General features: G+C 44.7%; 1 non-coding gene and 1 pseudogene across 1 annotated transcript; both read left to right on the forward strand.

The window, feature by feature from the left end:
• The first annotated feature begins 6,487 nt into the window (after nucleotides 1–6,487).
• On the forward strand, nucleotides 6,488–6,559 carry trnaq-cug (transfer RNA glutamine (anticodon CUG)). The gene has a single exon. It is a non-coding gene; the product is annotated as a tRNA-Gln (tRNA).
• Nucleotides 6,560–8,291: 1,732 nt separating this feature from the next.
• On the forward strand, nucleotides 8,292–8,374 carry LOC125992675 (U2 spliceosomal RNA; annotated as a pseudogene).
• The last annotated feature ends 10,624 nt before the right edge of the window (nucleotides 8,375–18,998 follow it).

An 18,998-nucleotide genomic window follows, 5' to 3' on the forward strand; every position in this document is an offset into this window, starting at 1 on the left:
GTTTGTGGCCAAAGATTCTCTCAGAAGGTAAATTTAAAAACACATGCAAGAACACAAACAGGTGAAAACCCTTTTTCTTACTCAGTTTGTGGCCAAAGATTCTCAGAGAAGCGAAACTTAAAAAGACACACAAGAACCCACACTGGTGAGAAAAGCCTTTTTCCTGCTCAATTTGTAGTCAAAGATTCTCAGAGAAGGGAGAGTTTAAAACACATACAAGAACACACACAGGTGAGAAACCTTTTTCCTGTTTAGTTTGTGGCCAAATATTCTCTCAGAAAGTAAACTTAAAATCACATGCAAGAACACACACAGGTGAAAAACCTGTCTCCTACTCATTTTGTGGCCAAAGATTCTCTCTGAAGAGAAACTTCAAAATCCACTATTTGTCGGACCCCACGAGCGGTGACCTTATATGCAAGGCCTTTTTGTTTTTTTTTTGGTTTGGCGCCACTGTGAGTGGAAGCCTACCAGCAGTGTTCTCTCTTTTGTACTTTATTTTGTTCTTATCTCCTTTTTCTTTCTTTCTATTTGTCCATTCGGCAATGCTGGTGCCTTCGACTGCACCTCGGCGTGTGCAGATTGTTTCGGATCAGATATTTTTTTTCCCTGGGAGCTGGGATGGCTGTACACATCGGTCGTGACTCTACGATGGCCATCCTGCTCATCCGGCTCATGCTGACCGGGTCTCTCGCCTTGGCCTCGCAGCCGCGACCCGTTTGGGAGGTCCGCTCCCTCGTGCTCGTAGGAACCTTGCCGTACCAGCCCCATGGTGACCATCTGCACGTGTCCCGACTGGGTGCCCGGGACGCTGCTCACACGTTTTCTTGTTTCGTGATGTTTTACGGATTTACGACCACGGTCCATTGGGCGCCGTTGAACTTGACTGCCCTTACACCTGTTTATGGACCCTATTAGGCTATTTTGTGTGTTTTGAGGTGTTCTTTGGAATTGAGGGAGTCTGGTTAGCCGCTGTTACTTTTCTCCTTTGTCTTGTTGCTTTGCTTTGATGGCTTTTAACTTTCGTGCTTACTGGCTTTCTTTGTGGCACCGTTGTGTGGCAGCCTTATAGGAGCCTATTGAGTTGCGCTCATGTCATCTGAGTCTTTTATATACCCGCTCTGTGGTATGAATACTGCTGGGGCCTGAATTTCCCCACCCCCAGGGATCTATAATCAATCAATCAATCAATCAATCAATCAATCAATCAATCAATCAATCAATCAATCAATCAATCAATCAATCAATCATCTGGAGATGATTTTTGTCCGATCGCGCAACTGCAGCGCGTCGCCGACCGCACAACTGCTGCTCGCATTATTGTGACAGAGCGGTCGCTAAAATTTACAAAATATTTTTAAAGTCCTGATGTACTTTCCAGAATTTAAGTGGACCTCAGTGCGCAGGGAGCTTAATTTGGTCCGATCGCGCAACCGCAACGCACCGGGCGCTCACTGTCGCATTGCTTTGGGAGCGTCTTTGTGTTTTAGGATTGCTTTACTGCTCCCACTTGCTTCCTTTGGAGGCACGATTAGAGTTGATGCAATCCTCAGAGTAACGAGAATCTAATAACGAACGGAGTCAGTTGGCATGCGGGTTCTCTCGGCTCATCTCGCGAGGTTCGACAACCGAATTTCGTCCGACATCCGAAACAAAAAAAAAATCTCGAATTTTTTGTTCAAATACTGATTTGTTCGAGAACGGGGACATTCAAAAACCGAGGCTCCACTGTACAAAAATTTAAAACCAACCTTCGACGGGGATGAAGCTGTGAACCCAGGTGTGCAGACCACAACGGACTAGCATTTCATCGCCATAACCTCTCAGCCACCTCGTCTTGAAAGTCTTGTGTTGACAAGTCACGGTATGTATGTTGTGCCAAGACACTTTGGATGTGAAGATAATGAAAATCCGACTAGGATGTGATTTGAAATGATGAGTGGCAACCCATCGCCTAAATATCTCAGCCATCGCATCTCATGCATGAGTTGTATGGGTGACATGATATGGTATGTACGGTTTAGTATAAGCCGCAAGGTAAAATGATACGATACTTTAGATGTGAAACGAAGAAGAGCTAAGCCACAATAGAAGTGACACTGTCAACAAAGAAAAAGGTTTTTTCAATGTTGTCTTACCCCAAATCTTTGGGATCATCGGATCTGCACAGTTGGATAGTTCCACCAACATTTTAAGATCAACATTCCTTCATGATTTGCCTGCGTGTCCTGGATGAAGATCCTAAATAAAAGACCCTAAACTTATTGTGATATCATATCGGTCATGATCGTATAGCATGGTGGCCGTAGCATCCTCGGAACGAATCTGGGTCATGGCGTAATTAAATTACTTTGCTGAATTTGTCCGTTGTTCACTGTTGCCAAACAGACTTCTGTTGAACACAAGCTTCCAGACATTACGTCCACCTACGTTTTAACATCAACTTTATTTTATAAAGTTCTTCCTAATTCATCTTGGCGAAACTCCCTCAGGCGTTCCCATCTTTTTTTTAGGCCTGACTGCCACGAGGTAGCGGTAGACACACAATTATGACCCTGGAAGTGCACGCCCAAACCGACTATGATATTAATCAGAATTCATTAATCACTGAAATCCAGTCCTCAGGTCCATGTCATATTCGCTATCAATCGGAACGTAACGAAGCTGTTTCTACCCAGTCACGAACTGGGGACTTTTCGCGTGTTAGGCAAACGTGATAATCACACTATGGAAACATCTGCTACGGTGGTGCACCTTACTTACTGGCCCAAAGTGTCCCTCATTCATTCACATCTTCAGTGAAACCTCCCCAAATCCCCATTCAAACATGCAAAGCATACTATTCGACATGAAAGCAAATCCATTTGTACCATATAAGGACTTTTGACTTGTGATCTGGTGCTACCTCTGTGGAGTTTGTAGGTTCTCCCTGTGCCTGCGTAGGTTTTCCTTGGGTTTTCCTCCCACATCACAAAAACATGCTTGGTCAGCCGATTTAGTAATCCAAATTGCCCATAGGTGTGGTGCAAGTGCGAATGATTGTTTGTCTCTGTGTGCCCTTTGATTGGCTGGCAACCAGTTACAATATGTCCCCCGCCTACTGCACCATTGGCTGCTGGGATAGGCTCCAGCTCGCCTGCGACACCCCCGCGGTACAGATAATGAACGGAAAGGATGGAAGTGAATGGGGATCCAATTAGGGCCTGAAGAGGGAGCCACAGCAATGTGCAGATACTCTTATTAGTTTATACAAACATATATACTTCATCATATCAATCAATGTGTAAATAATTTACCCAAACATAGTTGCTCAATCAGAGCACAGACACAGCACACAGAGCTTTGTGACTTTCACTTACACATAGGCAGTGAGCACAGACACGGCACACAGAGCTCAGTAAAGTTCCATGGCGCATAGTCACAAAACATTCAGTAAATAACAGGATATTCAGGTGATAACAGAACATACCTTATCCTTCCCTCCCATTCCCTTCCTTGTTCCTGCTTTTGGTCAGTATAAAGCCTTCTGATCTGGAGTGTGACCTTGTTGTTTCTTCTGCTGAAGTGCCTTGTGCACTGACCGCCATTAAACAACCTAATATCTGTTACAAAAACTGTTACTCCACATTTTTGTTTTCCTTGCTTAACGATGGACATCTTGAACAAAACGCAACAGCCCGTTTTAGCTATGCTATTCACAGCCTCGGCTTGACAAACTGAGCTTCAATTCCCTGACACAAAGTTTAAAATCAAAAGGATCTTAAGACTTGTTTCCAACCAGGGACCTTCAGCGTGTGAGGCAAATGTGATAACCACTATACCGTGGAAACTGCGCTGACACACATAGCCTTTTGAAGAGCCTGGCAAAAGTTATACAAAAGTGCGAAACCTAGTTTTCACCCAGTCTCAAATCAGGTACCCTTTAGCGAAACGACTTAGCCTGGGCTCGGCAAATAGGGCTTCAATTCCCCGGCGCGGAGTTCATTTCTTTGAATGAAAACATTGCTTTTGCTGGCACAGTTTTGAAAAGCAAATCAAAAAGTTCATAAGTGCCTGCTTTCTTCCTCACTCACTTTTGTTGAACTTTTGCCGGGCTTCTCAAAATGCTTTGGACGTCACAGCAGTTTCCATAGCGTAGTGGTCATCATGTTCTTCGAAGATGCGAAACAACCCCTGTTTGAGACTGGGTGGAAACAACGTTTTCTAAATTTATTTGTCAGTGTTGTCTGCTTTGCAAAGTGTGCCAGGGACACCTCTGCAAATGTGAGCCAGAAGCTCTCTGAGTCAGCAACAGCCAGGTGTGCGACACTCCGCTAAAATGCTCCCCTGACCACGTGTAGGGTGAAACCAGCCTCTAATCTGTGTTTCCATTTTTTTTTTTTTTTACCTTTAACTGTCAAGCCAACTCTTTCCTTCTTGGCTTGGCCAGCTGACTGCAGACCCACTCCAGAACTGCCTCCAGTTCATCCATCCAGAAGACATTCAGTGAGTGCAACTTATCAGGGTACAACCTAGTGGAGCCTAATCTGTTGGTTCATGGTCACCCCTTATGAACGTTAAAACCTTTTCATGCCCATATCGCTTATTTCGAGTTGCTTTTATTGTTCATCTTGTCATTCGATGATATTCTCATTCTTGGCTATCCTTTCGCCATAGTTAGTTTATTTTTTATGTATTCATTATAATTTCAATGTAGATTTGGTAAATAATGTCCACATTATACAGCTGCATTGAGTATTGTTTGTGTGTGCGTGTGTGTGTGTGTGTGTGCGTGTGTGTGTGTGTGTGTGTGTGTGTGTGTGTGTGTGTGTGTGTGTGTGTGTGCGTGTGTGTGTGTGTGTGTGTGTGTGAGTGCGTGTGCGTGCGTGTGTGCCTGTGTGTTCATGCGTGTGTGTGCGTGTGTGTGTCTATTCCATGGTGTAATGGTTAGCACTCTGGACTCTGAATCCAGTGATCCGAGTTTTAAGTTTCAGTGGGACCTCAAATATTTGGTCATATAGTATTTGATAAAGTAGTCACATGTTCTCCAAGTTACAATGTCAACTGGTGGAACTTACTTTAGATCTTGGATGGTTTTAAAGCTAATGCTCTTCTGGATTACCGTGTAATCGGTCGAAACCGGCTTCCTGCTTATCCGGCTGGTGCTGACGGGTCCCTCGCCTTGGCCTCGCAGCCTTGTGCTCGTCGGAACCAACGACCTTCGCCGTGCAAGCCCCGTGGTGACCATCTGCACGTGCCCCGACTGGGTGCCCAGGGTGCCTGTTTTGTGATGTTTTCACCGATTCACGACCACGGTCCTTTGAGCGCCGTTGAACTGGACTGCCCTTTCACCTGTTTATGGACCCCGTGGAGTGTATTTTGTGTGTTTTGGGGTGTTCTCTGATATTGAGGGGTGCTAGTTGGCAACTGTTACATTTTTTCCTTTGTCTTTTTGCTTTGGTTTGCTGTGATGTCTTTGTGGCGCCGTTGTACGGTGCCTTATGAGAGCCTATTGAGTTGCGCTCATGCCATCTGTGTGTCTTTTGTGTACCCGCTCTGTGTTATGGGTTCTGCTGGGGCCTGAATTTCCCCACCCCCGGATCAATAAATGTTCAATCAATCAATCAATCAATCAATCAATCAATCAATCAATCAATCAATCAATGTTTGCATGCTGTGATTGTGAGCACTCTGAATCTAGCAATACAAGTTCAAGTCGTGGTGAAACTACCAATTTGTCAAAGTCAAAGTCAAAGTCAGCTTTATTGTCAATTTCTTCACATGCCAAAGACACACAAAGAAACCGAAATTTCGTTCCCCCCTATCCCACGGTGACAAGACATGGCCCACAACAGACAAACAAGTAAACAAGTATAACAAAAGCGTCCCGAATAAATAATATATAAATAACAACAAATAAATAAATAAATAAGAGGAGCAAAAAAAAAAGGAGCAAGTGCGCGTACAGCAGACATTCCAGGAAATAGCGCAACAGTGCCGCACGCTACGCAGAAGGGGGTAGCGAGTTCAGGGCCCTAACAGCCTGGAGAAAGAAGCTGTTGGCGAGTCTGGTGGTGCGGGAGCGCAGGCTCCTGTACCTCTTCCCAGAGGGCAGAAGGTCAAACAAAGAGTGAGCCGGGTGACTCACATCTCTCGCAATCGAGGTTGCCTTGCGGGTGAGATGGGAGGTGTAAATGTCCTTCAGGGAGGGGAGCGAAGCACCAATAATCTTACCAGCCGTATTCACTATGCGCTGCAGGGCCTTCAAGTTCTGTTCAGTGCAGTTACCACCCCAGACAGCGATGCAACTGGTAAGGACGCTCTCAATGGTGCCACGGTAGAATGTAGTCATTTACATGGAAAAAAAAATTGAAAATTCCAATTCAGTACTTTGTGTACAGCCCTATGAGTGTGTAAGCCCTGCCTCCACTACTTTTGTCACTTTCGTAAAATGAGCGCTAGTGCATTGTGCTCAGAAAAATTATGCTCCTCCTTCTGCCACTGCTAGGGTTCTATGGTGTAATGGTGAGCACTCTGGACTCTGAAGCCAGTGATCCGAGTTCAAGTCTCGGTGGGACCTCAAATAATTTGTCATTTAGCTGGGAAAAATTTACAGATGGCAGCAGCTTGTGGGCTGCCCCATGAAATCGTATGCTTCCCTACACCTGAGGGTTCCATGAGCACTCTAGAGTCTGAATCCAGTGATCTCAGTTCCAGTCTCGGTTGGACCTCAAATCTTTGGTCATATACAGTCATATGCAAAAGTTTGGGCACCCCTAATCAATTTCAAGATTTTCTTCATAAATCCTTGGCTGTTCGGATCAGCAATAGCAGACAGACACAGTGATATTTGAGAAGTGAAATGAAGTTTATAGGAGTTACAGATTTGTCAAGAAGAATGGTCCAATATACCTTCAACCAGAATCCACACTCTCATTGGAAGCTATAGGAAGTGTTTAGAGCAGTGGTTCTTAACCTTGTTGGAGGTACCGAATCCCACCAGTTTCATATGCGCAATCACCGAACCCCTCGTTAGTGAAAAAAAAATACATATATGCCTCATAAACTGTATGCATTGAGGATGGGTCGACTTCCATGCAGCACAACCAACGTGTGGAAAATATTATGCACACGACATTTCTTCTCGAAAGCATGGCTTGAAAGAAGGTCCAAAGCAGACAAACTCCAAACAGCTGAAGATGGCTTGATTCCATCAACCTCTAGGTTATGGGCCCAGCACGCACCCGCTGTGCCACTCTGCTGCTCAGTGCTAGAAGTTCTTCAAGTCCTCTAATCGGCAAACAAGCATTTGGTTCCAACTCGCAACTGGATTCTGATTGTCACTCATATTGTTCATTACATTATGAACAAAGCTCAGTCGGGCAGCACTAACCTGGATGCTGGTGGAGAAACCAACTTTTTATCCACTTTCATGTTTTAATAGAATTGTCAACAAAATTCAATGTTGGAACTGCAGCTGGTAGGTAGTGTGGCTGAGCGGTCTAAATTGCTGGATTTAGGCTCCAGTATCTCCTAAGGCGTGGGTTATAATCCTCTGTCAGTTCCGTACTATTCTTCTGGCCCAACTCTTTTCGGTGCAGCCGTTGTACATATGATACCCTGGAAAGTTCTTGGCGAATTATCAATCTTTGCCTTTCATGTTCATCGGGACTACCCTTTTAATAGGTACCTACACTGTGTAGGTGGATAGAGACTGGTCAAAGGGGACACATATATGCCTCAAGAACTTCATGCATTACTGCGAGTGAAGAAGAGTGAACAAATAAGTCGGCAGACAGGTTTGCCGATTTATTAGTGCCCAGAAGAGCAGCACTCTGTTCCGTACTGTAACCTGTTAGGTTTGTTCCCAGTTCTTTATCTTTAATGCTCAATATGCTAACAGTAATTACCAAGAGGCAGCCTTCACAATTTAACTATTTAATGTATGCCAAAATGATCGATGCACAGCTGTGGAGCCTTTTCTGCGAGATGCAAAAGAAGGTCCCTCTCCCAGCGCCAAGGTTCCTGCTCTTATACTACTCTGGCCGCCTTCCTGCAAGGAGGCGACTCTGCCTAGCCTGTGTGATAATGTGTGACCTTGTCGTCTTAACCGAGAGCGACTTCTACATATGTGCAAAGGGTGTCATAGAGTAGAGAAAGCTAATAAAGCAAGAGAAGGGTTACAGCGATATAATGGCATAGCTCACGCTCCCTCGCTAATCACATGTGCCAAAGAGGCCTATTCTAACAAACCGTTGGTGAGAATGGGTAGACGGGGAAGCCTGTAAGCGTGTCCCTCACTCGCATACTCCATCGCTTCTCTGCCTTTTGGCTAAGATCAAGTGTAGTATCTGTTAGAGATTTGTTCACTCCAACTTATTTTGCAAGAACCACACGGGAGACAAGCAAGTTCTTTTAGACACCTGCAGGTGGAGAGTTCACACGTTGAAGGAGTGAAGTCTGAAGCTCCCCCAACTGCAAGGACATATTTATTAAGAGAAACAGAGTGGGGGTATGGGTAGGCTGAATAGAAAGCCCTTGTCCTCTAGTCTAAACATCTCAGGGGATGTTTTACGATCTTGTGATAAGGAGGACAAGGTAAGGTATTTATTACCTGTTGCATTCCAACATAATCCTATGATAAGGATACTCTGTAAAACCCTAACATCTCCCTCCTGTTTTATCATATGATTATGCCACCCCAAACAACAAAGACAAGTAAGAAAAAAAAAACATATATACGTATAATGAAGAAAGTAGAATAGTAAAAATAAAAAAAAAACAACAAACAATGTTAGCAACACTTTCCAGTGAAGATGAGGTATTACCTTAATACCCAAGATCAAACTTATTGTGTAAGCGAAAAACCTGCTGGCCAGATGTTATTAGCAGGAAAATTCTTACACGGCACCTTTGGCCTAGGCGACCAGAATGCTATCTATAAAAAATAAAAAGAAAAACACAGAAACAATACATCATTGTATCCATCACTTGCGAAGCATTTTCGATGGTCAAATCAAAAAGTTTCCGTAATACATGCCCAACAGAACAGCATCTACGCAATCCACGTCTCATCATCATTATCACATCTGTCACGTCTAAGAAGTTGTATATGTGCTCGTGTTTTCGTCAGCTGATGATGTTCTAGTCTGTAGGTGTGTTCCGTCACACACACCGGCGCACACGCTCGTGTCCAGTTGGCGGGCAGCATCGGATAAACCTTGTGACCACAAAGCCACCAGCCATTCTGTATGAAGTATGTTCCGTTCGATGGTGTAGCCATGTTGGTTGGAGAGCACCTTACACCTTGAAAACGGCTCTCTCATCCTGGCACACAGCGGTGATGTCCAAAGCTCCCATCCAGTTTCCTCTTGGAGAGCAGTCGTCGTTAATGCATTTGTGGGTTCTGCAACCTTGGATGCAACATCTGTAGTCAGCAGGACTTGAAATGGTCCCTCCCGTCGTGGCTGGCCCAGTTCCTTCTTTTGATGACCTCGATGTAGACCCCGTCTTCTGGATTGATGGGGTTGTCGACCTGTGAGGAGGAAAGATCAAGCGGCAGTAAATTTGTCTTTGACACAGTTTGAGCGTCCTGATCATATAATCTGCCAAGGACTGCTCTTCATCTGTTGTTTGCAACTCTCGTAGTCAATTGTCGTGCCCATTTAACTGGCAAATAGGAGTGTTTGCGGGAAAAATTTGAACACCTCCTAATGATTCCCTTTAACCAAAAACTATTTATGACAGGGGCGTTCCCATTTATTGCCTCCTGGTTTAAAAGAGATTGTCTTACCCATGCCTTCTTTCTCCTCACACGCTTGCACACACACAGGGTGCGCACACACACACACACACACACACACACACACACACACACACACACACACACACACACACACACACACACACACACACACACACACACACAGACACACACACACACACATACACGCAAAGCGGTATCACAGGGGACCCATGGTAGTATCCTGTTGACAGAGGTGTTAGAGATTTGCTCACTCCAACTTATTTTGCAAGAACCACAAGAGACAAGGCAAGTTCTTTTAGACACCTGCAGGTGGAGAGATCACTCGCTCCAGGAATGAAATCTGAAAGGTCTCCTTCCTGCAAGGGCATATTTATTAAGAGAAACAGAGTGGGGGTATGGGTAGGCTGGCTAAAGCCCTTGCCCTCTAGTCTAAACATGTCAGGGGATGTTTTATGACCTTGTGATAAGGAGGACAAGGTAAGGTATTTATTACCTGTTGCACTCCAACATAATCCTACGATAAAGATAACCTGGAAAACCCTAACATCTCCCTCCTGATTTATCATATGATTATGCCACCCCAAACAACAAAGACAAGCAAGGAAAAAAAACATATATACGTATAATGAAGAAAGTAGAATGGTAAAAATAAAAACAACAAACAATGATAGCAACACTTTCCAGTGAAGACGAGGCATTACCTTGATACCCCAAGATCAAACTTATTGTGTAAGCGAAAAACCTGCCGGCCAGATGTTATTAGCAGGAAAATTCTTACACGGTCCCTTTGCCTAAGACGACCAGAATGCTATGAATAATAAAAAATAAAAAGAAAAACACAGAAACAGTACATCATTGTATCCATCACTTGCGAAGCATTTTCGATGGTCAAATCATCAAGTTTCTGTAAAACATGCTCAATAGAACAGCATCTACGCAATCCCCGCTTCATCATCGTCATCACATCCGTCATCTCTAAGGAGTTGTATATGAACCTGGGCTACAGTAGAGGACACAAACTTCGACACAGCAGACTTCAAACATGGGATAACGCAGGTCGTAAACGAGCACAACACCACCAGCACAACAAGCACAGGAGACAGCAATTTCAACAGCAGTTGCCACCAGTTGCCAGTGAATAGCCATGAAAAGAAATCAAACTGAAGTGGGACCTTGTCTTTAGACATGGCCTGCTGTAAGTTCTTCAGTGAATTCATGGCGTCGTTGATGTGGGTGTCATTTTCTCCTGGTATGTATGTGCAACAGGAAGTCCCAATGATGTGGCACACACCACCTTGTGCTGCCGTCAACAAGTCCAGAACCATCCTGTTTTGCAAGACCATCAGTCTAATAGCCTGAATCTCTCTATTTTGTCCATCGTTGACTTGCAGTGAGAGATTCACAAAGGATTGAAAACGATAGTTCAGTGTCTCGATGAAGAGCGATAGTTTCCCAACCCCACTCTGGGGGAAGAGCGCAAGGACAACTTTGTCTCCGGCAGACCATACTTTATAGTCCTCTGGAACGTTCGCACCCCAGACAGGGTCATGAGGGTCAAAGGTTGCAACTGCTCTGCGTCGACGTCCAGTAGAGTTATGTGCTCCTGTCAACAAATGGTGTCGTATCCTGTAGGTGTGGTCTGTCACCCACACTGGTGCACACACTCCTGTCCAGTTGGCGGGCAGCATCGGATAAACCTTGTGACCACAAAGCCACCAGCCATTCTGTATGAAGTATGTTCCGTTCGATGGTGTAGCCATGTTGGTTGGAGAGCCCTCCCCTCCTGAAATGGCTCTCTTATCTTGACACTCATCGGTGATGTCCAGAGCTCCCATCCAGTTTCCTCCTGGAGAGCAGTCGTCGTTAATGCAGACGTGGGTCTTGTTACCTTGGGTGTAACATGTGTAATTCACTCCAGCTGGTCTCTCTGTGTAGGCCACTTGTGGTATTGTTCGTCCTCTAACAGTCACATTGAGATTTGTCCAGAATAGCTGATCACAGGCACCGTCTGCAAGTCCAGGGCGGTAAGGGTCAGCATCTTTGACTGTGACGGCACGGTGCTGATATCCAACTCCTCCCATGGATGCCATACATTTTGCTTCAGTGGCATTCATTGCTCTGGCCTCCAAGCGAACTTGCGTGGAGGAAGGGGGGAGTTTCGAACACACATAGCATCCCTCCTGTGTGTGAGCTCTCACAGTGAACCTGACATACCGGTACCAAGTGTTGGTTTCGTATGGGTTTCTGGGGTCCCCTGACCAGTCTTCATAGTTCTCATCATGTGACCATCGTTTACCACGGGCAACATTGTCATTTGGTCTGTTCAGATGAGTCAATAGACCATAGCACGCTCCAACCACAACGCAGCAGAGGATCCATCTGGCATATGGAGCCCCGTTGCTACTAGGATGGCAGAGACACTGGGACATCCCCTCGCCTAGCGGAGTGGGGATCGATGAATTCTTCACCAACATTGAGACGCCTCGCCCTAAACGACAGGGCCCCTTTGTAGTCAGCCTTCCCCACCACTCCGAATTAGGGGTCCAGCACTCTCTGCAACTTGCAGTGGCTGAGGTGAATCCAGCTGGGCCGTTGAGAGATTTTTACCGCCGTGGGAGTAGCAAGCAAAACTTGGAACGGTCCCTCCCACCGCGGGCTGGCCCAGTTCTTTCTTTTGATGACCTTGATGTAGACCCAGTCTCCTGGATTGATGGTGTTGTCCACCTGTGAGGGAGAGAGGTCAGGCGGCAGTAAATTTGCATTTGACACATCTTTCAGTTTGAGCGTCCTGATTAGATAATCTGCCAAGGTCTGTTCTTCATCTGCTTTTTGCAAATCTGCAGGGAACACTGGTAGTCTATATGGTCTCCCATGTATGATTTCAAAAGGTGTTAGTCCTTCTGAAGTGGGAGTAATTCTCATATAGAGCTTCACTAAGTCGAGGCACTCTGGCCAAGGTCTGCCTGTTGTTTCCATGCATTTTTTCAACCTGCTTTTGATGGTAAAGTTTGCCCGTTCAACCAGGCCTGCGCTCGAAGGATGCCAAGCACAGTGGTTTTTTAACGTTATTCCAAGGTGTACAGCCATGTTCTGCACAACTTGGTTCACAAAGTGTGGACCATTGTCACTGTAAATGGTTTGGGGGATGCCATGAGTTGGTATGATGGTTTTGCAGATAGCTTTTGCCACTGTTAAGGCATCTGCGCGTTTAGATGGAACTACTTCCACCCATTTTGAAAATGCATCAATCATCACTAGGCAGTATTTGTAAGGTCCACTTTGTGTGAGTTCAATAAAATCCATATGCATGATTTGAAATGGATAAGAGGGTTTTGGAAATGAGCCTCTCTTAGGTCTCATGTTTCCTTGTGGATTATGTTTCACACAAACAGGACATGCTTTACAAAAAATTTTTAAGTAAGCATCTAAACCAAAGGTAGTGAATTGTTGATCTATGATGGACTTCATCCCTCCTGTCGACACATGGCAAGGCCCATGTGTCGCAAGCGCTGCTGCCTTAAAAAGTGATTTTGGTAAAACAGGTTTGTCATTGATGCGGTGGATATTATCTGTATCCACTATTGCACCTTTTGTCGTCCACATTCGTTTTTCCATCATTGGAGCATTGCCCTGCATATCTGTCAGTACAGTCTTATCTATGAGTTGTGTGTCCTCTGAACCCATTAAAAAAATTTCATGGCCATGTCTCCCTGCAGCTGCTTCTTTTGCAATCTTGTCTGCTAATCTGTTTCCATTTGAGACTTCATCTCTGCCAGTGGTGTGAGCAGCACATTTACACACAGCTAGTTTAGCAGGTAAAAGAATGGCCTGCAACAAGTCTTTTAACAAGGAGGCATGGGTAACCGGTTTACCGGTTGATGTTGTCATCCCTCTGCGCTCCCATTGTTTTGCAAAATAGAACAGAGAAGAAAACGCATACTGACTGTCTGTGTATACAGTGACTTCCTTATCTTCCGCTAATTGACAAGCTCTTGTTAGAGCAATCAGCTCAGCAGCCTGTGCTGACCTGGTGTATGGAAGCTTCTCTGCTTCAACAATCTGGTTTGGCAATTTCACAATTGCATAACCACTTTGATTGTTCCCTTTAGGATCCTTTGAACATGATCCATCCACAAACCACTTTTCCCCCTTGTCAAGTGGCGTGTCACTTAAATCTCCTCTGGGCAGCTGTAGATGTTCTGTAGCATCCAAACAGTTATGTGGTGTTCCATCCCCTGGCAACGGGATCAACGTTGCTGGGTTAAGGATTGTGCACCTCTTTATCACAATGTGTGGTTGTGACAGAAGTATAGCAGTGTAGGACAGATGTCTGGCTGGTGACAAAAAGTTCATTTTGCTTTGCAGCAGCAACACATCTACAGCATGTGGAACCAGCAGCTCCATTTTGTGAAAGAGCACCACATCTGCAGATTGTCTCACTGCAAGCGCCGCCGCGCACACTGCTTGGACACAGTCTGGCAAAGACAGAGCCACTGGATCCAGTTTTTTTGAATAAAATGCAATTGGTCTTAGTTTGCTGCCATGACTCTGCAGCAACACTGAGGTCATAAAACCATTCCTGCAGTCTGCTGTTTGCACAAAGGTTTTATTGTAGTCTGGCAAGATAAGAGTTGTGGTTTCTATCAGAGCCTGTTTCAGCACTACAAAAGCATCATCCGCTGCTGGTGTCCACATGATTTTTTCTGTCATTGTCATGGGAACTCCATGCACAATATCCAGCAGCGGTTGTGTTTTTTCCGCATAATATGGGATCCATGCTCTGCAGTAATTGCAGAGCCCCAAAAATGACATCATTTGTTTTTTTGTTTCAGGTTTCGGTGTATCTGAAATAATCTGCTTTCTGGTTCTTTGTATCTGTCTTCCAGAAGCTGACAAAGTGTGACCTAAATAGTTCACTTCCTGTCTGACCCATTGTAACTTATTTTTGTTCACTTTATTCCCTGTTTTGCAGAGATAGTGTAACAATGCTAAGGAGTCTGCCTTGCAAGCAGCTTCAGTTTCAGAGGCTACCAGGAGATCATCTACATAAACTAGAAGTTGGCTTTTGTTTGACATCTGAAAATCAGCCAAACAGGACATGATAGCTTGAACGAAAATAGTTGGACTATCAGCAAATCCTTGTGGCAATCTGGTGTATGTATAGCTTTGTCCTTTAAAGGTAAAAGCGAACCAAAACTGTGAGTCTGGGTGAATTGGCACTGAGAAAAATGCATTGCTGAGATCAATTACTGTGAAATACTTCTGATTAGGTTTCAAAGTGTTCAGAAGTGTGTGTGGGTCAGGCACATTGGGTGCTCTTGTTTGCACTGCATCATTCACTGCTCGTAAATCTTGTATCATTCGCCAATTAATTTTGTCGGCCTTTTGGACTGGGAAAATGGGAGTGTTGCAAGGAGAATCCGAACACTCCCTAATGATTCCTCCTGTCAAAAGATCATTTATAACAGGGGCAATCCCGTTCATTGCCTCCTGTTTTAAAGGATATTGTTTAACTCTTGGACGCCACTCTGATCTTGGTTTGATCTGTACTGGGGAAATGGATTTTAAAAGTCCTACATCAGATGGGCCCTTGGTCCACAGTTTTTCAGGAAGCCCAGCCAATTCCCCCTCCTCCTTTTCATTCAAACAAGTGTCAACTAGTCAGGGAAGCGCACAAGCGCCTGCTCTGCCTACAGCCACTTCACACACTGTTTGCTTCCACACGTCACAACTGGTACTGTAGCTCCACCCATCACCTTTGTCCTCATAATCAGTCACAGATCCAGCAAGTTTAATTCGGGAACCCACATCTGCCCACGTTATACTGTGAGGTTTAAACAATGAGATGTGGGGTACAGCCGACAATTTGTATCTATCTTTCTGAGGAGCGGGCAGGCGTACAGCGGCAGCCGCAAATGACCTGCGATCAGTGTACAGAGCAGTGATTGTTAAAGTTACTTCTGTGTCGCTGAGAAAACTTCCAATATAGTCATCTTGTGGATCAGTGAGAATATTCATGGTGACATGTAATTCAGTACAAGTCATTTCTGATTCAGGTTGGGACAATTGTTTTCGAGCTTCACCCAGCAATCTGCTTGGGAGTTTAGGATTTCGTTCAGGAGGGATGGCATAGGAGCAGCAAATCTGTTCACCTGCTTGTGCAGCATATGAGTCCACATCTCTCACTCTACATGCTCGCATGCCATCCTTTACTGGAATTATTGCAATTCCCAACCGAGTCATCAGATCTCGTCCCAACAGGTTTATGGGACATTTTGGGGATAGGACAATCGAAACTGAAGCCATGCTTCCAGTTTCCTTATCTCTCACTTCAACTGGATTAGAGATACTCTCCTTGTGTACCTGCCCATCAGCAGATTTCACCCAAATAGTATTTTGGGAGGCCTTTAGATTTGGGATTTTAGTTTTTATCACGGTTTTACAAGCCCCGGTATCACACAAAAACTCGACATCACTGCCTCCAATGTTTAGAGTAACATATGGTTTTTCTTTTAATGCACTCAGAACGTCCCATGCTGTATGGACATCTACTATTTCTTCCTCTATAGGAGCACAAGAGGTCAAGGGGGGGGGATCTAGTCATGCTGAGAATTTGGCCCTTCCCCCGCCCCTTCCTGCACCCTTTGATTGATACTGCTTTGCAGAACGACACACTCTTGCTAAGTGTCCTCGTTTCCCACAGTTCCAACAGTTTGTATCTGATGGGGGTTTTGATTTATATGGCGGCCTGTGACCTTGTTGGCCTCTACCTCTCCCTCTGCCTTGCTGGGACCCTTGGAAGAAGACTGTTGTATCTTCATCTAGTTCATCATCATCATTATCTAGATGAAATACATCAGAACTTTTGCCTTTTTTGATCACTTTTTCAGCATGTCTGGCCCATTGCATAGTGGTTGTCACACTTGCAACATCCACTTCCACCAAATGTTTCCTCACCCAGTTGCCTATTTCAGGGCGGAAATTAGTGAGGAGCGCATTTTTAAGCTGTTGTTGATAAGCACTCTCAGCTGTATCATTGAATGGGATGCCACTATGCACCCTGAATTCTTTTTCAAATCTCAAACGAAAATCATCAGTATCTTCGCCAGGCTTCTGTTTTATTCCTGCCAAATGACCATAATTCGCTCGTCTTTGAAATATAGTTCGCACTCTTTGCACAAGACCATTCCATTGTGCTGCATACTCCTCTCCCAATTGATTTCCCTCAACGGGATAGGGAAAAGGCCCTTGATTATTTCTACCTGTATAATTTCCTCTAACCTTTGCCCAGTCTTTTCCCAAGGAGGACATTGCAGCTTCTCCTGCCTCATGTCCATTCAGTCTATAGGAATGTATAATTCCAGCCATGTCCTCTGCCCATATAGCTGGGTCTTCAGCAACAGGGGTAACCCCTTCAACAGCTTTTCTTGCCTCTTCCAAAGTCCATGGCCGGAAAACATATGTATGTGGGAGTTGGCCTTCCCCTACATTAGGGTTTGGCACCTGTATCATTGGGCACACATCAACCTTGTCTAAATTTTGAGAAAATCTAGCAGCAGTGGTCAAACTTCTTGTTTGTACAGGACTTCTAGTAATGTGACCCTGACTTCTTTTGCTGTTATATGGGGGGGGCTGCAGGTTTGTTAAGCTTGGATACAAGTTTTGTGTACGAGCGGAAGGCCCCTCTTGCTCCTCTGCTCGAGCTGCGCCTTCAGCGTCAGCGGGAGCCGTGGCCGCGGCAGTGCGCCTGCGCACTCCGGCCTCATTGTCTTCCGGCCTGACAAACATAGTCTCAGCCTCATCACCTTTCATCTTTCTATCTTTTGTCTTTTGGATTTGTTCTTTTCTCTCTTGTGAAGCTTTCAACCACACTTTAGCACAATCCAATTCTCTTTCTTTTGTTTTCTTTTTCAGTCCATTTTTCTTTTTATCCACACTCTCTTCTAAAACATCAACTACTATCTTCCACACTTCAACTCTCAACTTCCCTTCTACTCCATACTTTTTCTTCCACTTCGGCATATATTGCATGCAATTAAGAAATCTACTCGCCATGTACTTCTCATCTCCGTCAAGAGGTAGAGATTTACCGTTTTTATTTCCCATCTTAATTCTAGTAGTTCTAGGTTTTACAATCTCTTTGTCTCAAAAATATTATTATTATTATTATTATTACTATTTATTACTATTTATTTATTTAACTATGTCTTTGAGGATCCTCAATGCAGGTTTAAATTGACCTTTCAACAAATTACTAGCCTGTATTATTGCCGTGGATCAATGCTAGAACTGCTATTTAGTCAATTTATCCTACCAGTCACACTCCCAACCACACAAACTCAAGCGCTTTGTATTTTTCTCATGGCTCGGACAAACCAAAGCCGAATCTCATAGCTCGGACAAACCAAAGCCGAATCTCATAGCTCGGACAAACCAAAGCCGTATCTCATAGCTCGGACAAACCAAAGCCGTATCTCATAGCTCGGACAAACCAAAGCCGTATCTCATAGCTCGGACAAACCAAAGCCGAATCTCATAGCTCGGACAAACCAAAGCCGAATCTCACGTGTTTTTTTTTTTTTTTTTTATACGCGTTTCACAACAACACAATCACACAACTTCAGGCCTTTAACTTACTTGTCCCCTGGTTCGTTGCACTGCCGGGTCCCGTCAATCCACCTCTGTCAGACGAAGGCAGACCTAAGATGCTGGCCCAGCGAAGAATTTCCTTCCCAGGTCTTTCTTTACCAGGTCCGGCTAGTGGACGCTGGCCCGTCGACGGTGTACAGCGCGTCGTCCTCCGTCAGCCAGATGATGGGTATGAGGATCCCGGGTTTCGGCACCAAAATGTTAGAGATTTGCTCACTCCAACTTATTTTGCAAGAACCACAAGAGACAAGGCAAGTTCTTTTAGACACCTGCAGGTGGAGAGATCACTCGCTCCAGGAATGAAATCTGAAAGGTCTCCTTCCTGCAAGGGCATATTTATTAAGAGAAACAGAGTGGGGGTATGGGTAGGCTGGCTAAAGCCCTTGCCCTCTAGTCTAAACATGTCAGGGGATGTTTTATGACCTTGTGATAAGGAGGACAAGGTAAGGTATTTATTACCTGTTGCACTCCAACATAATCCTACGATAAAGATAACCTGGAAAACCCTAACAAGAGGACTTTAGGTTCCAGTCATTTTAACAGTACACAGACACAACAGAAATATTATTTGGAAGATATTTGGTCATAATATTACTGAAAAAAA

This window comes from Syngnathus scovelli, unplaced genomic scaffold, assembly GCF_024217435.2.
Source record: "Syngnathus scovelli strain Florida unplaced genomic scaffold, RoL_Ssco_1.2 HiC_scaffold_23, whole genome shotgun sequence".
Lineage (NCBI taxonomy): Eukaryota > Metazoa > Chordata > Actinopteri > Syngnathiformes > Syngnathidae > Syngnathus > Syngnathus scovelli.